This window comes from Lutra lutra, chromosome 18 (assembly GCF_902655055.1).
Source record: "Lutra lutra chromosome 18, mLutLut1.2, whole genome shotgun sequence".
In the NCBI taxonomy this organism is placed as follows: Eukaryota; Metazoa; Chordata; class Mammalia; order Carnivora; family Mustelidae; genus Lutra; species Lutra lutra.
The window spans coordinates 28,736,932-28,754,981 of NC_062295.1; positions in this window are offsets into that span (position 1 = coordinate 28,736,932).

Here is an 18,050-nt window from a genome sequence, read left to right on the forward strand (position 1 = left end):
GGTCTGTCAGGGGATTAGGATATTTATTTGAATTCCTTTCCCCCCCTTCTCTCTCCCTACCACCTCTTTATTCAGCCCACCCCAGCCCTCTGTTCAGCGGAGGGACAGGGAAGGGCGAAGGACCCAGGCAGCCCACACTGGGCAAAGTGCCAGGCTCCCTGGGAGTACTCAGCAAATGCTTATTAGTGCTGCTGCAGCTGCTGATCCAGAAAACTCACACCCACCTCCAGAAAATTCCAGAACCCCCATCTAGGACACATCTCTTGAGGCTGGATGCTTTGCTGAGGGCCTTATGACTCCATCCCCTCCTGGGGCCCGCAAATGCTCCTGAGCACATGCGTCTGGCTTCATCACCAGGGACCTGGAAACACTCAGGCCACGTGTGGGTGGGGAGGAGCGCTCACCCCAAGGGGGCGGCCGAAGAGAAAGCGTAAACTGCAGAGCTGGACATAAAATTCTTAGCGGTTCTCTTCGCGGCTGCAGTAGCCCCAGACTTTCAGCGGCTTCATATAAAATGGTCCCCTTCTATCATGCCAGTGTCTCTTGCCCCTTTCCTCCTCAGCGTCCCTGTCCTCTCTGCTCCTCTCCAGCCTCTGGCTTCTCCTGTGACCCAGTTGGTCCCTCCTGCTCCAGGACACCCACACGAGGGGATGCAAAATCACAGGTCCTTCAAGTTTGCAGGGGAGCTGGGCCTGGATGCTGACCCCCAGTGGCCCGGCCCTTCAAGCCATTCAACGGCATCCAGGCCTGGGGAGTGGGTGCTCCCCGGGGAATGAGGGGCACGTTGGGAAGCCCAAAATGGTCTCTGGGGTCCGGTCGTCATGGAAAGATTGCAATCAGGGAGCCAGCTGATGGGATCCGGGGCCGGAACAATGGAGGGTCGGCTCTATCTTACACGCCTAGTAACAAGCTGCATTCCCACTCCTTGGGGCCTCTGCTGGGTGTTCTCCAGTTGCTAAGTGTGGTTCAGCGTGCAGCCTGCTGGCAATCACGCCTGTGCTAATTGCTCTATCACTTGAGAATTCAATTGTTTCTCTTATTCATTAACAGCTTATTCATTAAAGGACAAAGAGTGTCCTTTGATCTCTTGGAGGACCTATGGACTCAATTGCTTTCCTAAAAGCAGAACCTTTCTGTGACTTGACTTGCATTTTTAAGTGACCTGGCACAGAGGGTTCCCTGCCCTGGGCTGGTAATGCATATGCAAATGACTGAGGCCTCAGACCTTTCCGCCCCAGCCTGTGGGTTCATTTAGTCCTTCCTCATCTCTTTTGCTCTGGTACCTGCTAGGGAGCACCACTCAGCACGCCTCTACAGCGGGATGCAAACCTCCTAGAACATTCCATAGGAATATTTTTTTCTTGGATTGTTTAACAGAGATTCTCCAATCCCTTTGTCAGGCCCTTAGAGAAAACTAATCTTTTAAAGGTGCCATGTGGAAACCTGCCTTTTCTCAGAAGCAGGCCCTGAAGGCTAGGATTGGGAGGGGGTGTCAGCCTCTGCAGGGATGTGGAGGGAAGGGGGGAGGGAGGAAGGGAGGGAGGGAGGGAGGGAGGGAAGGGAGGGCACCAGGGGAGCCTCAGGGACAAAGATTCGAAGCCAAACTTAGATCCTGGAGGGAACTGGAGAGGACTGAGCAGGACTCTTGTGGGGACAAATTGGGGCCCTGGGATTTTGAAGGCGGGACTCCAGGCAGGCTGGCGGGCAGAGACCTGGGATCAATGGCAAGCTGTCGCCTCCTGCAAGTGTGGACTGTGTTTCGAGAGGGACTAGATCCACGGGGACCAGATGCTCAGCTACCGTACCAAGCTCGGATCCCCTGTGCTTCCGATGAGCCAGAGCGGGACTGGCCCTCTGACCCGGGTCCCCAGAGAGCAGGCCATTGAGTTCTTGAGCCTGTTTATGACCCTGAGTATGTATGTATCTTAAAGATTTTACTTTTAAAAATTTTATTTATTTATTTGACAGACAGAGATCACAAGTAGGCAGAGAGAGAGAGAAAGGAGGAAGCAGGCTCTGTGCTGAGCAGAGAGCCCAATGCGGGGCTCGATCCCAGGAACCTGGGATCATGACCTGAGCCGAAGGCAGAAGCTTAACCCACTGAGCCACCCAGGTGCCCCTGTATGTATCTTAAATACTTGTCCTTGTCTACTCTTGCAAAGACCTGCGAGCCTCGTGTTATCATTCCTGCGGCTGAAATAAGGAAACCAGGGCTCGGATCAGCCAGGCAACTTAAGATCATAGACTGTTCGCGCGGAGTAGTGTTGGAATGTGCTTTTCAACATCTCATTCTTGCAAACCTTGCAACACACAGTAACAACAACTAATAATGGTCCTACTAATAGTAGAGAGAGTAGAATTAAAATGTCAAGACCATGTAGTTTTTTTTTATAATTGTAATTTTTTTGTAATTTGTAATTGTAATGACAATTACTGACATTTATTGAGCACATAGAATATTCTAGAGATTGTGCCAACTGCTTTATATGCTCTAATTTGCTCCTAATACAACCAAAAAAGACAAGTTTCTTCTTCTTCTTTCTCCTCCTCCTCCTCCTCATTGTTCTTCCCCTTCTTCCTCTTTCTCTCCTTTCTTCTGATTCTGATTCTTCTCCTCCTCTCTCTCTCTTCCCTATGGATGGAAAATGTGAATATGAGGGACGTAAAATATCTTGCCCAGGGCCTCAGCCAGGAAGGGGGAGAACCAGAATTTGAAGCAAAACATGACTTAGGAGCTCAGACTCCTAAACACTGTGTCATAAGCAGACATTTATTATGTGTCTACTATGGAGAATACAAAGATTAACTCACCATTCCTGCTGTTGAGAGCTTACAGCCTATCAAAGGGAAGGGCATACAAAGTGTTACAATTTTATCCTTTTCCATATGACTCTCTGGGGTTCCAATATCACTTATTTACAAAGCCATATTTTCCACAGAGATTTCAGATGGGTCTTTATCCTATACGGAATTTCCATATGTAGCTGGGTCCATTTCTAGGCTTTTTGTTCTGGTTCACTGATCTATCTGTGTATTCATTTGCAAGGATCCACTTTTTTTTTTTAAGATTTCATATATTTATTTGAGAGACAGACAGACAGAGAGTGGGCAGGAGCAGAGGAGGGACAGAGAGGAAGGGGCAGAGAGAGAGAAAGGGGAGGGAGGCTCCTGGCTGAGCAGGGAGCCCATGAGGGACTCAATCCCAGGACTCTGGGATCATGACCTGAGCAGAAGGCAGAGGCTTAACCCACTGAGCCATCGAAGTGCCCCAGACCCCACTGTTCTAATCATACAAGCTTTACATTATGTTTTCATCTTTGGTGGAGTTAGCCCTTTCGGCTACAGTTACATTAGGTATGATTAGGGAAGGCACCTCCAAAGATGTGTTATTTCAATTATATTATGAATAGCAAGACAGAGTGAGTCATTTGAAGAATGTTCTGTGCAGGGGGAAGAGCAAAGACAGGAAAAAGAGAAAAGGCTTGGGTATGAGAGTGGGGTTGAAGCCACAGTCATATTTTAGGGGACTTGGAGACCAGGCTCGTGAGTTTGGATTTCATTTCAAATTTGACAGGAAGCCACTGGAGGGTTTTAAATAAAGGGAGTCAGGATAGGGGGCGGAGGGGAGGTGGGAAGCGACTCAGTCTGGTTAACATTTTAAAAAGCTCCCTTTGGTTGAACACTGGGGCTCCGAGGACGTCTTCCAGGTTCTGGTAGAGCATTAGAGAAGATGAAAGGAAGAGCAGATTTGAAGATGAGATCCAGGAGTTCTGTCTTGGTTGTGTTAACTCTGAGATTCCGTCTGCAAATGGGAGCGGCAACCATGAGCAGGCCACGGAGAGCCCGTGTCTGAAATTTAAAAGAGAGATCTTGAACATATTAATTTGGGAGTCGCTATCATGTAAATGATATTTGAATCGGGGGGTCAGGGTGTGTTTACTTAGGGAGACTTTAATAGTTGGTATCTGTTTTAACACCTTTGCTGATGAGAGCCCAAGACCACTTACACAGAATGGTTCTCTCATTCATTCACCATCATTCAGTGTATTTTGATGGGGTATAGTTTTTTTTTTCCCCCTGCAAATATTTATTGAAAGCTTGCTTCTCAGGAAATAATCCCTTCCTATGGATCTGAAGCTCTGTTGATCTCTGAAAACATGAGCAAGGATGAAGACACAAAAGAAAATTTGAACGTGCATCCCTGACCTTGGGAGTTTCCGTTCTGTTTAAAGACTCGAGAAGACATGAGAAGGCTCGGTAACGTATTTCAGCCTTCAAGAAAAAAGAAATGTGTAATAGGTTCTAGAAATAGTGGAACATGATGTCTTTCCGGAGTCTTCTTGGATTTGCCTAGGGGAGGTCGCACATAGCAGACTCCTAGGGCAACCATGCGGTCAAGGGGCTCAGGAGTAGCTTCCGGTCCTGGGTCCCTGAGCTTCCCTGAGCTAGTGAGTCCAGGCAAATGGCATTGGGCCTGGCAGTGGCAGTGGGGGTAGAAGTAGGGATTGGAATGAGTCAAATGAGTGTGGGCCAACATGTAGACTAAACAATGCTGAGTTTTGAGACCAAACACTTGAGTCATACCATCCTATGCTTCGTTCCATGTCCTCGTCTCCCTTTGTGATCTTGATGCACTGTCGTGGTTTTGATTGCTTTATACACAAATGATTCCCAAATGTGAATAGCATCCCACTTGTGTCTGAACTTAGAGCTTATCGAAGAGCTCTCTCCAGAACCTATTTACTCAAAAACCACGTGGGCCTCTCCAATGAGCATCTTCTGTGGGACTCCATTAATCATCTCCTTCCAAATGAATGGACAGATGATTCGCACCTAAGCTCCAAGCTTCAGTTTACAGAGGCAGCAGCTTATTCTCTGTCCTGGAAGCCTGGAGTCCTGTCCCTCCTGCCCCACCTCTGGTTAAGCACCAAGGTCCACCAACTTTTCTCTCCTAAGCATTTTTCGAGTTTCTGGATTCTATAGCTTACTCTTTGAGTTTCCGAACACTGCTCTAATGTAGGCCTTTATTAATGTAGACTTGTCGTTGTTGCACTGCCTACATGATTTCCTGATGTTAATTTTATTGCCTTTAAATCCATCCCTCTGGGGTGCCTGGGTGGCTCAGTGGGTTAAGCATCTGCCTTCAGCTCAGGTCATGATCCCTGGGTCCTGGGATGGAGTCCTTGAAAAGGGCTTCTTGCTCAATGGGGAACCTGCTTCTCCTTCTCCTCTGCCTGACTCTCTGCCTCCTTGTGCTCTCTCTCCCTCTCTCTGTCAAATAAATAAAATCTTAAAAAAAAAAAATCCATCCTTCCCACTACAGTTAGAGTCAAGGGGTCTCAATGTCAATTTTGACCATGCTTCTTGCCCCTCGGTGTCTTTTGTGATTGTCCGTTTTGCACAAGATCATCGCCTGTCTCCTTGGAATGGCTTTCAAGAGCTCCCTGATGGGCTCCTGCTTACCCATGCCCATCCATCTTTGGTCCCTTCAGAGTTATACCAAATTGTTTGCCGACTGTCTCGAACACTTCATGAATTGACGCAAAGCGACCCTCATCCTGAAGGAGTGATATGTCCAAATGACAGGGACAACCTGCATTCCACCTTCCCTCTGTGCTCTTCCTGGTCCTTTGACACTAGATGGGGCAGGGAGGGGACACTTCCGGGGAGTCTTCCTGGAGCTCCTGGATTTGCCTTGTTATCCTTGTATCTTAGCCATTTGCCAAACCATGTGTTGAAATCTGCCTTTTTTATGCCTCTTGGACGCCTTGAGACCTGTGTGTCCAACAGAATTATTGTGTCTGCCTCATAGGTAGTCTTAAATGGTCTAATAACCACATTTTATTTTTCTAAAAGGTTTTATTTATTTATTCAGTTAGTTGAGAGAGAGAGAAGTGAAACAGCAAGAGAGGGAACACAAACAGAGGGAGTGGGAGAGGGGGAAGCAGGCTTCTAGCTGAGCAGAGAACCTGATGTGGGGCTCCATCCCAGGACCCTGGGATCATAACCTGAGCCAAAGGCAGACGCTTAACAACTGAGCCACCCGGGTGCCCCTGGCAGCTACATTTTAAAAGTGAAAAGGAAAAAGGTAGAATTAATTTTAATGATCTATATTATTTAATCTGATTTATCCAAATACCATTTCAGCGTGTGCCACTGTCCACATTTCAAGAGCTCAGTAGCCAGGTGGGGCTAGCTGCTCCCATGTCAGTCAGATGTCTTGGCTCTAGATAGAAAATTCGCAAAGGCTTGGATGCATGCTGGTCATCTTAATGCCCCAGATTCTAGGGTAACGTTTCTCAAATTGTGCTCTCCTGACAACCTGCTTCAGAATCACCGGGCTCTCACTCAGCTTCCTGAATGATCAAGCAGGCTGACGCATGTGTCTGAGCCCAGAGCTCTGAATCTAAAGCCCTAGAAATGAGGTACGGAGATCCACCTTTTAAACTAGTAATTCAAGAGCTGCTTCTTTACAAGCCCTGAAAGCAAGGATGGGAAACCATAGATGGGCTGGAGAACCAAACCTGGTTTGAGCCACATGTTGATATGTCAGAGTTCTTGCATGGCTGTTTGCTAGATGGTGGACTTCGAGGGTCAGACGGGAAGGGACTTGTCCAGTTTCCGTAAATGGGAAGGATGGCATTTTTCCCAGCTTATCTCAAGAGGTGATTCTGAGGATTATCTGAGGCAGACAGATATGACAGCTCTTCGTGTAGTAGAAGGTACTCCTCAGAAGTTCGTTCTTACGAGACCACCGGCTCCCAGTGGCCACTTATCAATATACAGGTTGATGGTACCTGCTGTTTGCTTACCTTGTGCATGAACCCTGTTGAAAGATTAATGGAGGAGAAGGATGGGGAGTGGGTTACATTCTGTGTGCCAGCTCTCCCTAAAGGATCTTTCCAGAAGTCTCTGGGAGGATCCATCTCTTAGGACCCTTTGGTCCCCATTGGCCCCAGTGGGCTGTCCTTAGCCCCCAGTTGTTGCCTTGGGACCTTGGAAGGTTGGTCAGGTCCTCTCTGGCACTGAATGGCCTCCCCTGAGCCCAGAGGCTCTGCCACATGTGACGGTGGCCCTCACCATGGAGACAAGAAACACCGAGCTGCCTCCTGGGTGACAAGCTCAGTGCTGAGCAGCGCGTAGCAGGGCTGGCAGGCTGCCAGTTCCTGGTTCTCTCTGTTTTGTGTTCCTCACTCATAACTCTTTATTGTGACAGGTAAACACTTGTTTTGAAAGCTTGCAGGCATACTATTAAAACACAAGTGTTCTTGACACAGTCAAGCTGGGCTGTAAAATGTTTATCTTCTTGAATGACAAATGCTGGCGTTTCTTCTTCCTTCGCGCTCTTCTCTTTTCCTTTTCCCTGATTCCTTTCCTTTCTCTGCTTGACCTGTTCCCTTCTCCTCCATCCGTGCCTTTCTGCCTGCCGAAGGGGTGGCCACCGGCTGCACTCTGGGGAGACGGTGGAAGAGAAAGGGACAGAGTGAGAGGAAAATATCCAATTACTTGTCTTGACTCCAGGTATCTGAGGCGTGGGTAAGTGTAATGGGGAATTGCATCGATAGATTGTCAAAAGCTTTTGTGAGCATTCGCTGAAAAATAAAGGAAGTGAAAAGAAATAGATTTAAGTAAAATCAGGTTGTTTTTTTTTAAATGTATTATTTTTAAATAATGAGAGATTCACGGGAGGTTGCAAATGATTATACAGGGAGGTACTGTATATCCTTCACCCAGTGGTCCCCAATGGTGACTTCTTGCAGAACGATAGCATCAGAACCAGGAGACTGTCATTACAACAATCAACAGGACTTACCCAGATTTCACCTGTTTTAGATGCACTTGTGTGTGTGTGCATGTGTGTGTGCGTGCGCATGATTTCACCTGTTTTAGATGCACTCATGTGTGTGTATGTGTGTGTATGATTCCACCTGTTTTAGATGCACTCGTGTGTGTGTGTGTGTGTGTGTGTGCAAGGGTATAAGTTCAAGGGGTTCTCAAGAGCAGCTCATCGTGGAAAGGAAGGGGATATGACATAATCTCCCTTTAGCCACAGATAAGACTTTGAAGGGAGAACCTTCAGTGGTTCCTTCTTATTGAGTATACTCCTTCCCCCCAACACCTCCCACTTTACATTTCCCTGTAAGCTGTATGGTTGGGTGTCCTGCTCTTCTGGGGGCTTGCTTTTTGCTTTCGTGGGTGACAGCCAGTTTATGAAACTCACTAATCCCTGCAAATATGTGAGCAGGAGCGAATGGTCTGAAATGCTATGCTTTCCCGATAATCCTTAATGGGAACCTCCTATCTTGGCCCTGAATGAGTGAATGACAGGGACCTCAAGCAACACCGAAGGTCACTGGGGACATATTTGAGGCAGGCAAGTCTTCATGAGACTCTCCGTCTCCTTTATATAGAGCCAAGTGGTCCATTGTCTCGTGGTCTTCACTGATTTTAGCTTTAATTTCTGCAGATTGATTTAATCTCACTTCTCCATGACAGCTCTTGAAATACGAGCAGACAGTTCCAAAGCACCATTCACATCTCTGTTTCTCCAGATGAAATACTTCCTCACCAGTTCCTCATGGTGAGAAATCTTGTCATTCTCCTTGGTTTCAGCTACTGTTAACTGATGTCCTTCTTACATGGCAGTGCCCTAAATTGAGGATAATGATTCTGTAGGTGTAAAGAGTTTGGATATAAACAGGCTATAGCCTTCCTTGCCCTGAATGAGCTTTGTTCCACACAAGTCCTCGTGGCAACTGTCTCTTGCAGTGACCCCTGTGAGGCTTGTACTGCTAAAGCCCATGTGTGTGCACTTCATGGGTAGCCATGTTAAATTTTATCTTAAAAGATGCCACCCACGCTCCAATCTTTTGAAGTGATTTTCCATTGTATTTAATGGCATCGCCTTATGGGAGTTCATGGTGGTAATAATTTCGGAAGTCATCAGTGAGCAATAATTTCATAGGACAGAAGTACACCATTATCTCCCTTATGTTGTGGAGCAAAGTGTTATTGTATGTATGTAGTTGACAACTGAGTCCATTTATTTTTCTTTTGGGAGACAGAGAGAGAGAGAGCAGGGGGAAGGAAGGGCAGAAGTAGAGGGAGAGAGAGAATCATGATGTGGGGCTTGATCCCACCACCCTGAGATCATGACCTGAGCCAAGATCATGACTTGACCTGAAATCAAGAGTTAGATGACCAACCATCTGAGCCACCCAGGTGCCCTGAGTTCACTTTTTTTTTTTTTAAACTTAAAACAGTGGGAATGTATAATCTCATAGTTCTGGAGTCTAGAAGTCTGAAACTGATATGTTCACAGGCCCATGTTCTCTCTGAAAGGTCTAGGGGAGTGCTGTTCCTTTTCTTTCTCTTAGCTTCTGGTGTTGCCAGCAGCCCTTGGCATTCCTTTGCTTGCAGATGAATTACTCCAATCTTTGCCTCCTTTGTCACATGGCCTTCTTGTCTATCTTGGAATCTCTTCTCCTTTTTTCCCTGCAAAAAATGTCTTAACCCCTTTCATCTCAGAATGTGACCTTATTTGGAAGTCAAATCCTTGAAGATGTCATTAGTTAAGACATAGTCTTACTGGAGTAGGATGGGCCAATATGACTGGTGTCCTTATTCCTAAGGACAAAGAGTTCATGACTTTGAAAGCAAACTTAAATATCCTTCTGAGAAATAAAGAAAATTTCTAAAAATTCAGGTTTCCCGGAAAGCAAACCTCTAATAATTTATTTTGAAATAATCATGTATCCATAGGAAGTTGCAAAAAATAGTATAGAGAGGTCCCGTGGACTGTGCACCCATTTCATGCGCAGTGGTAACATCTCGCATGACTAACACGCAGCATCTGATTGTCATCAGAACAATCGGCAGGACTTACTCAGATTCCACTCATTTTTCAAGCACTCATTTGCATATGTTTGCCTAAAGTCAAGTGCTTTGAACTCTTGAGATCAGACCTTAGTGTGGACATGTTTTGATGAGAGGTCTGCTTGATTTGATGGCATCAGGGCATCAAGACTCAAGAATGAGACTGAGAGTGGATGCCCCCAAGTGCTTTGCTTGTTCCTTCATCTGTAAAACAACTATGGTTACTTTCACTCTCACTCTTCACAGAGTTGAGATCATGAGCAGATGAGCACTTCATAAAATGTAAAGCTCTATATCCAATTAGTCCTTATTATTAGAATATTACTCTCTTAAAAGACAAAGGCTTGGGGGGGTGGCTCAGTTGGTTAAATGCCCGGATTCTTCATTTTGGCTCAGGTCATGATCTCATGGGCTCTGCACTGGGCATGGAGCCTCCTTAAGATCCTCTAGCTTTCCCTCTCCTTCTGTTCCTACCCTCTCCCTTCCACCGCCGATGCAGGCACGTGCACTTGTGTTCTCTTTCTCTTTTAGGCTCTATTCACATCCAACATAATCCATTATACCTGTATTTCATGTAAGTAAGTTTGATACTACTGAAAGCCGTAGCATTTTCAGCCTGGTTTCCCATTTCCTTTTGTGTACAAACACTTTCCTCTGCCAATTAAAATAAAACATAGAAGTGCCTTGTTAACATAAAAGAGTAAAACAAAGAAAGTTCAGGCAAAGTGGAGTGTTGAAACTCTCATTGAGGGGCGCCTGGGTGGCTCAGTGGGTTAAGCCGCTGCCTTCAGCTCAGGTCATGATCTCAGAGTCCTGGGATCGAGCCCCGCATCGGGCTCTCTGCTCAGCAGGGAGCCTGCTTCCTCCTCTCTCTCTGCCTGCCTCTCTCCTGCTTGTGATCTCTCTGTCAAATAAATAAATAAAATCTTTAAAAAAAAAAAAAGAAACTCTCATTGAGGTGAAAGAAGACTTTACTATGGAGAGATTATCAGAGCAATTGGACTGGAAGATCAAGTCAGGTTCGATGGCCTCTCTAGGGGGGACAAAATAGGAAGGAGTCATTCTTTCCAATATTGTGTTTTGGTGTCAGTCCTCCCATGAGAGACTGAAAAAGTAAGAAATACATCAGAAGTGACTGCTGATGAAGGACCTGTTCTTAAGAATGGAGAAAGGCAGTCATGGAACATCTTCATAATGGAGAAAGGAGGCTCCAATCAGAGTTCAGTCCAGGCCCCTTGAAGGTTCTGGCATTTTGAGGTTATGACTGGGCTCTGAGGGAGACGCACAGTGGAATTATTTGGATAAAGGATTTATACAATGGTTCAGACTACCTTCAAACTTGATTATCTTCTGAGAAACATGATAACTTCAGAGTTTGCAAATATAAAGAGCTTTAAGAAAAGATTTAGGTGAATTAATGAATGATTGATCTGCTGTGTTTTATGAAGGGGATATTAGGGATGTTCACAGGACTACATTTGAGGTTAACATCAAGAACGTCCATGTTCTTCCACAGCACATCTCTGCGGGGGTCGGGTTCTGTCAAACAGGGAGCGCTAGATGGAGACCCAATGTGCTGATTATGGAAACACCAGAGAGAACTTAAAATGCTGTTAAGGTTTAGCATTTCAAATTTAGTCAGAATTGAGAACTATAAAAAAATCTGTAGATCTATGGATTTCTGTGCAGTGGGACACACTTCCTTCTAGTAATCTCTCAAGACCAGGTAGGAGACAAAGAAGGGGAAGATCCAGGATCTGGGAGGAGAAAGGGGGTCCAGATCTTTGTAGGCTGAGATGCTGGGAGGCTCCTTTGTAAAACGTCTGAGGATTTAAAGGCAGTTAATGCTCCTTAAACATTAGACCATGGCCAAGTGGGTTTGGTAGGTTATGGATTTCACATGCAGACCTGATAATGACAATTGGCAGATCTTAATTATTGGGGAGCAAGAGGAGTCTCTCTGCCCACACCCACAACATACAAGATAGTGAACAAACTAAACAGGAAAAGCAAATTATTTCCCAGTTTTTCCTCATCCCCAAAATGCTCTCCATGTTTATCCTCTTCTCTACCAAGATCAGAATCAGGGAAGACAGTGGTCCATGATGTCTGGCTCAGACCCAACGCTCTGGAGATGCACTGGCAGCGAGCAACACTTGGGACTGGCTTACTTTTTAGGAGAATGTAGTGGGAGGGCATGGGTCAGGGATGAGTCAAAAAGAGGCAAGGACTGGGGAGATTAGAAGTGATGGAGGCATGAGGAGACTTGGAGAGAACCCCTGGAGAGACTGGCTGCCATACTAAGTCCTCTTTAATAGGACAGTCTAGAAACTTGGGGCTGGGAATCCATGCTGTTGGATAACGCAAGATAGACTAGGGTGAATGACACCTTTGTGTTACTGCCTCCTCTCAATCCTATTCGACCTGGATTTTCTCTTTAGAGAGCTGGCACAGAGCAAGAACAAACATGGGGGTGAGAGAAATATCACCGAGTTTTCTAAAATTAAACTTACTTTCTCTCACAAGCTCCCATTCTGCCACAGGGAAGGGAGGTCATCTCACTCAGTTCATGGTCCTCTCAGACAGTTCTGGGGTGGGTGGGAGTGGGATTCAATGGTGCCAGCCCTGATGTTGGGGTCCTTGTTGGTTATCCATCTGGGTTGGCATCCTCTGAAATATCCCTTCGTCTGTCTGGACTTGGATATTCTTTCCCAGTAGGTCACACGTTGCAGGATGTTCCTTGTCCCTCAGCGTCGAGGATCCCCAAGTTCAGCCCAGGTTTGATGATTCGCTGGCAGGACTTGCAACAGCCAGCAATTGAGTTGAACTTGTGCTCATGGTTTATTACAGTAAAAGAATACAAAGCACCACCCTCAAGGTGAAAAGGCATGTGGCGCAGAGTCTGTGGGAAGCTGGCTCAAGCTTCCATGAAGCCTTCCCCATTGGAGCCACACAGGACATGCTTGATTCCTCCAGCAAGGATTTGTGATGATGAATGTGGAATTCCCTCCACCAGGGAACCTCATTAGAGACTTAGTGTCAAGGTTTTTCCTGGGAGCTGGCCACGTAGATACCTTCCGCTCAGAACATACCAAACTTTTTTAGATGCCCAGAAGCAAAGCAGGAGTTTAGCATAAACCACATTGTGAGAATAGTTACGGCACAGCAAGCCATTCTTACCAGCTACAGAATGGTGAGAATTCTTCCTGAACCGAGGTTCCCGGATGTGTCAGTGGATGATGACCTTGCAAGCAGGCCTTTATAAGGAAAGCAGTCTTGGACCTGCATAGCCTCTTGATCTCTGTGGCATTTTGTGCCAAGTCTGTGCTGTTGGTGGACGTCCAGGAAACCTGCCCTTCACCTGAGGGCATCTGAGCAGAAGGAAAGCCATGAGATCCCCTGGGACCCGGGAGCTAGATGGGTCATGCGCCCAGTTGTTTGCTAGAGTCTTGCTGCTTTTCGGAGCTCCGCTAGGATGGGATGGGGCAACCCAGGAGCCTCTGATCTGATTCTCCAAACCAACTTGCTGATTTTGTGGTTGGTCCTCCTCTTCCATTTCTGGGATGTGGCCAAGGGAGGCAGGTTGAAGAGCAGGTTGCAGAGCTTTCTGGAAACCCACCAGCATCTGAGGGAGCCTCGTGTCTCTCAGCCATGTTCTCTTTTCTCGGGTTAGAGACTTCTTCTTCCCCTCCCCCTTCCCCTCCCCCTCCTCTTCCTTTTTCTTCTAATTCCAATTCTTCTTCTTTCTCCATTCTTCTTCTCCTCCTCCTCCTCCTCTTCCTCTTTTTCCTCTCCCTCCCTCTTTTCCTCTTCCCCACATCTTCCTTCTTCTTTGATCTTCCTCTTCTTCTTCCTCCTCCTCCTCCCCCCTCTTCCTCCTTCCCATGTCCCCCTCCTCCTCCTCTTTCTTCTTCCTCCTCCTCCTCCACTCCTGAGCTCCCCTTTCCCCTCCTTCTTCTTCTTTCTCTTCTTCTTCTCCTTCTTAATCAAGGAGCATCAATGGCTAAGATGATAAGGGGAGAATTAAGGAGGGTGTTCTCTCTCATCTCCTCCCCAACATCAAGCATCATGGGCAGCTCCATGTGGACCAGATGGGGCAGAAAAAGTATCTGTGGAAGATTATGGGAAGGAAGAAACATTTTCTATATTCAGGGTTTCTTTGGTCTCCATCATCTTTGGAACCTCCTCTCCCATGCCTGAGTCTCTTTAAATACATTTTGAAATCCTCTGCCCTCATCCGTTTGTCTTCTGAGAGGGGGTGATGGTAAGGAACATGACTTCTCTTTAAAACCCACAGCAGGAAATCAGCACATGGCATTGTGTGCTCAAGAAAAAAATAAAACAAAAAACCCACTCTGTTCAGAGGGTAGACATAGCCTTGCCCTGGGGAATCCTCACCCAGGATTCAGAGCACTGTTATCTTCCCACTAGGACATCAGAAATGTACATAAATTAAAGCAGCTCACAGGCAAGGGGTTGAATTTGCTCCTGGCATCCCACATGACTCCGCCAGTCCCCCATGGCATTACGTGACTTGGACAAGTAAAACCGGTGGGATTTGGCCCCATTTTAGTGAGCAGCAAGGTGCACAGTGATGCTGGTCCTACATTCACAGTGGTTGGGTTCGGGAGACACGGATGGAACTGTAACTCGGCTTTAGAAATTCCGCTTGTGGGAACCCAGACAAAACACACGTTAGCTCTGGCCATGATAAAATACGATTTGGTAGGATTGTGATGCATCTTTAATGTCACCATGTAAAATACAAACCCCTCAACCCGTGGAAATGTGAATTTCAGGACAGGTGGGCCTTTGGAGTTCTTTTCCCTGTTTTAGATTGAATGTTGATTCTTCATTAAGTGGTATTTTTCCCAGTGCATAAGCTCAGCCTCTCCATTTTTAAGGGAGCCTGCAGCAAGGGTAAATTGGATAATAGTTGCTGAGAAACCCAACAGCTGTGATTAATTCAACTTGGTTTGTTCAGGTACAGCGTATTCATCATCTCCATCACGACTTAGTGGATGTCTTAGAAATATTTCAGCACGGATGAAAGGAGCACCTCTTCCCTTGGGTGGGGCCAAGAGGCTGGCAGTGATTTAGAAGCAATAAGAGTAAATCAAGCCTTTATCATCTAGTTGAGATAGAGTCAAGCTGTGTGATATCCTCTTTGCAGTATCTGGACCTTTCAAATTTGATAAACGCCAGAGCTGGTGTTTATTAAACCGTTGTGTGGGTCAGATACTGCATGGAGCAGTGGAGGAGAACGTTGACACTCGAGATGTTGAGTGCCAGTCCAAGGTCAATGGTGGGTGTCCTTCCCTAGAGGCTGTGCATTGGACGTGACCATAATCCGCCTTCCCACGCCATCTCATTGCATGGAACAGGGGTTGGGTCCAAGGGCAACCACTTTATAGCTTAGGGGCTAAGTCAAAGTCAGACCAGTAGTAAGAGCGGCTCTGGGGCTATTGCTGGCCGGCAGATTGGCCATGATGTTGAGACTTGAGAGCCAAATCAAGGCCATACCATGTCTAGAGGGAGTTTGGGGGCAGGCCTCTGTTGTGTCTCATTCCAGCTACCTCCCTCTCCACCCTCGGGCATAATTCTGTCTGTTTAAAACCTGCCCTTGTCTGAGAGAATGAGAACCACAGCTGATCTACAAGTGGTCAGGACACATCTACCTGTGTCCTCCTTTCTGCCCATGACAGTCCTTGGCTCATCTCTGTGAGCAGGTTAATGGGTTTTCTCTGAGCTGTTCATATGCCCACATGATTTATGTGCATGCACGTGTGTACGCATGTGCGTTATCAGCTAGAGAAATACCTTCTTAGCAATGGGAACAAGGAATACAACAAAGAAAGTGTACTCTCTGTAAAAAATATTTTTAACTGAAGCATGATTAACATACAATGTTATATTAGTTTCAGGTGTACCACATAATTCTGTCAACAATTCCATGCATTAAGGAAAGACTAGTCTTCATGGCAATTTGTGACATCGAAACAATGGTCTCCGGTGGGTCCCAGCGATGTGGTGATACTTCCCATGCTGGTGGTAGACCTCTTCCCCCCACTTCAGATGCCCTAACGATTGAATACAACTAGTTTGAACATCAGTATGACCTTCAGTCCCAAGGGGTTCCCACCATTTCCAACGTAATGGTTAGCACTCCGTCTTTCTCTTTCACTCAAGAAAACAAGTTGAAGAACTAATTGTGAAGAAAACCCAAGTTTTAAATTAGAAATATTTAATTTTATAAATATTATAAAAATAATACATTAATATTATAAAAATATTATTAAAATATTTAATTTTAATATTTAATATTATTAAACATAATGAATCACCTGCAGCTGTACTCACAGTTCATCAGGACACACCAGCGTGTTAGGTGGTCCCCATGGAGATCCCATGGAGACCAAGCTGGGTCAGAGTGCGAAGCATAAGGGACCTCGGGTCCCATGACCCAGTTCCCAGTTCCACCTGTTGCCGGCCACAAGTCTCTAGGCCTAAGGCTCCTCCCCCATAAAATGGAAGGGTGGGACCCTTGAGCTTAAATTTTGCAAAAAAAGTCCAGGACTCTGGTAAGGACTGGAAGGACAGTATGTCATCCACATCTGTGTGTACACTGCCTTTTCTGCTTGCTGTAGATGGTATATCTCACTGCAGAGATCTTGTTTACTTACCCTGGTCATAGACCCTCAGCCTGGCATGGATGGCAGCAGGTTGCCTGATAGGTGCTGGCCTTAAAGAAGAGCCCAAGCATGATCTTCAGACTGTAGGTGAATTTTTTCCCTCCTTCCAGGGATCAGTCCTACCAAGGACCTGGCACAGTTGGGTCTGCCAAAGTGATGGGTAGACCATGATCGTAGATCATTGCTAATGCCTTTAAGCAAAAGCAGATGCATTCTCCCTTCTGCAGCTGATGGGGCAATGTCATGGCCAAAGCTACAAGGCCAGAGCAGAAGCAAATTATGCCTCAGCAATTCTGCCAGCATGCTGGGTTAATTGCCTTTGCAGACCTCTGTTGGATGAGGAACGAAAAAAGAGAAAAAATATATGCTTTAGACTTTCAGTAATCTCTTGGGGGTGACGCCTTCAGCCACTTAAAGGGAATAAAAAAATTCTAGAAATTTAGGTCTCTTTTCAAATTCTTCCCAGGCTCGCTCCATCTATCATCCGGGCTGAAACTGCTCTTATGATAGATTGTACGGGGAGACTACACTACATCATCGTACTTCTGACATTGCCACGGTTCTGTAGTAGGTTATAATGCAACGTAACAAATTACAATGGTGGACATTGACAAATTCAGTTTTGGGGGAGTTTAAATTAATTTTGAGCTGCTTCAAGTTGGTTTAGAAAGTAATTTTTAAATAAATCAGAGGTGGACGGGGGAAAGGGAGCTTCAAACACTAACACATGCATGGGAAGTTCCGGGCCATATCTGACTTTCATCTTTGAGAGGAGAGGGATCCTTCATGGACCCAGACATCTTGCCTTCCATCCCGAGGATAGAGCCTGCTGAGAGGGAAAGGACTGACCTTACAGGCAAAGGTGTGAATGCCAAGTGAGTGAGGGTTCTCTAGGTTCCTATGGGCAGTGTTCCCTATCTTCCTGGAGACAAGATCGGGTTTCTTGGAATGCCAAAGACAGAATTCTATTGCAGGAGATCTGAAACAGTACATAGTACTAAAAATAGCATGGCTTTGGAATATATTACAGATCACAGAGGTGGTGTAATTAAGTGGAAAGAGCACAGAATTCAGAATCAGGAAACTCGTGTTTCACGCAGACTTGTTATCAGAGACCTGTGGGTCTCTGTTTGGGCCTCGATGTCCTCATGGGCTGAAGAGGGGAATAAATAACATGTCCCATGGGCTTCATAGGACTTTCAGAAATATGCAGAAAATGCATGTGAAACCCTTTGCCTTTTTGAAACTCTAAAGAGAGCAAGAGGTTGGTATTGGCTTTGATTCTATTATCATGATTTTTGGTATATTTCAGAAGGCAAGGCATTTTGGTTTGATCAGGACAATGCTAGCATCATGTAAAATATGTCTCCATATTCCTCAAACTTTGGGTTGAAGGGAGCAATGGTGGGAACAGCGCCTGGGCCTTTTGTGAGAAAAAGAAGCTGGGATGGAACACAGTGGTACATTCTAACAGAGAGAACT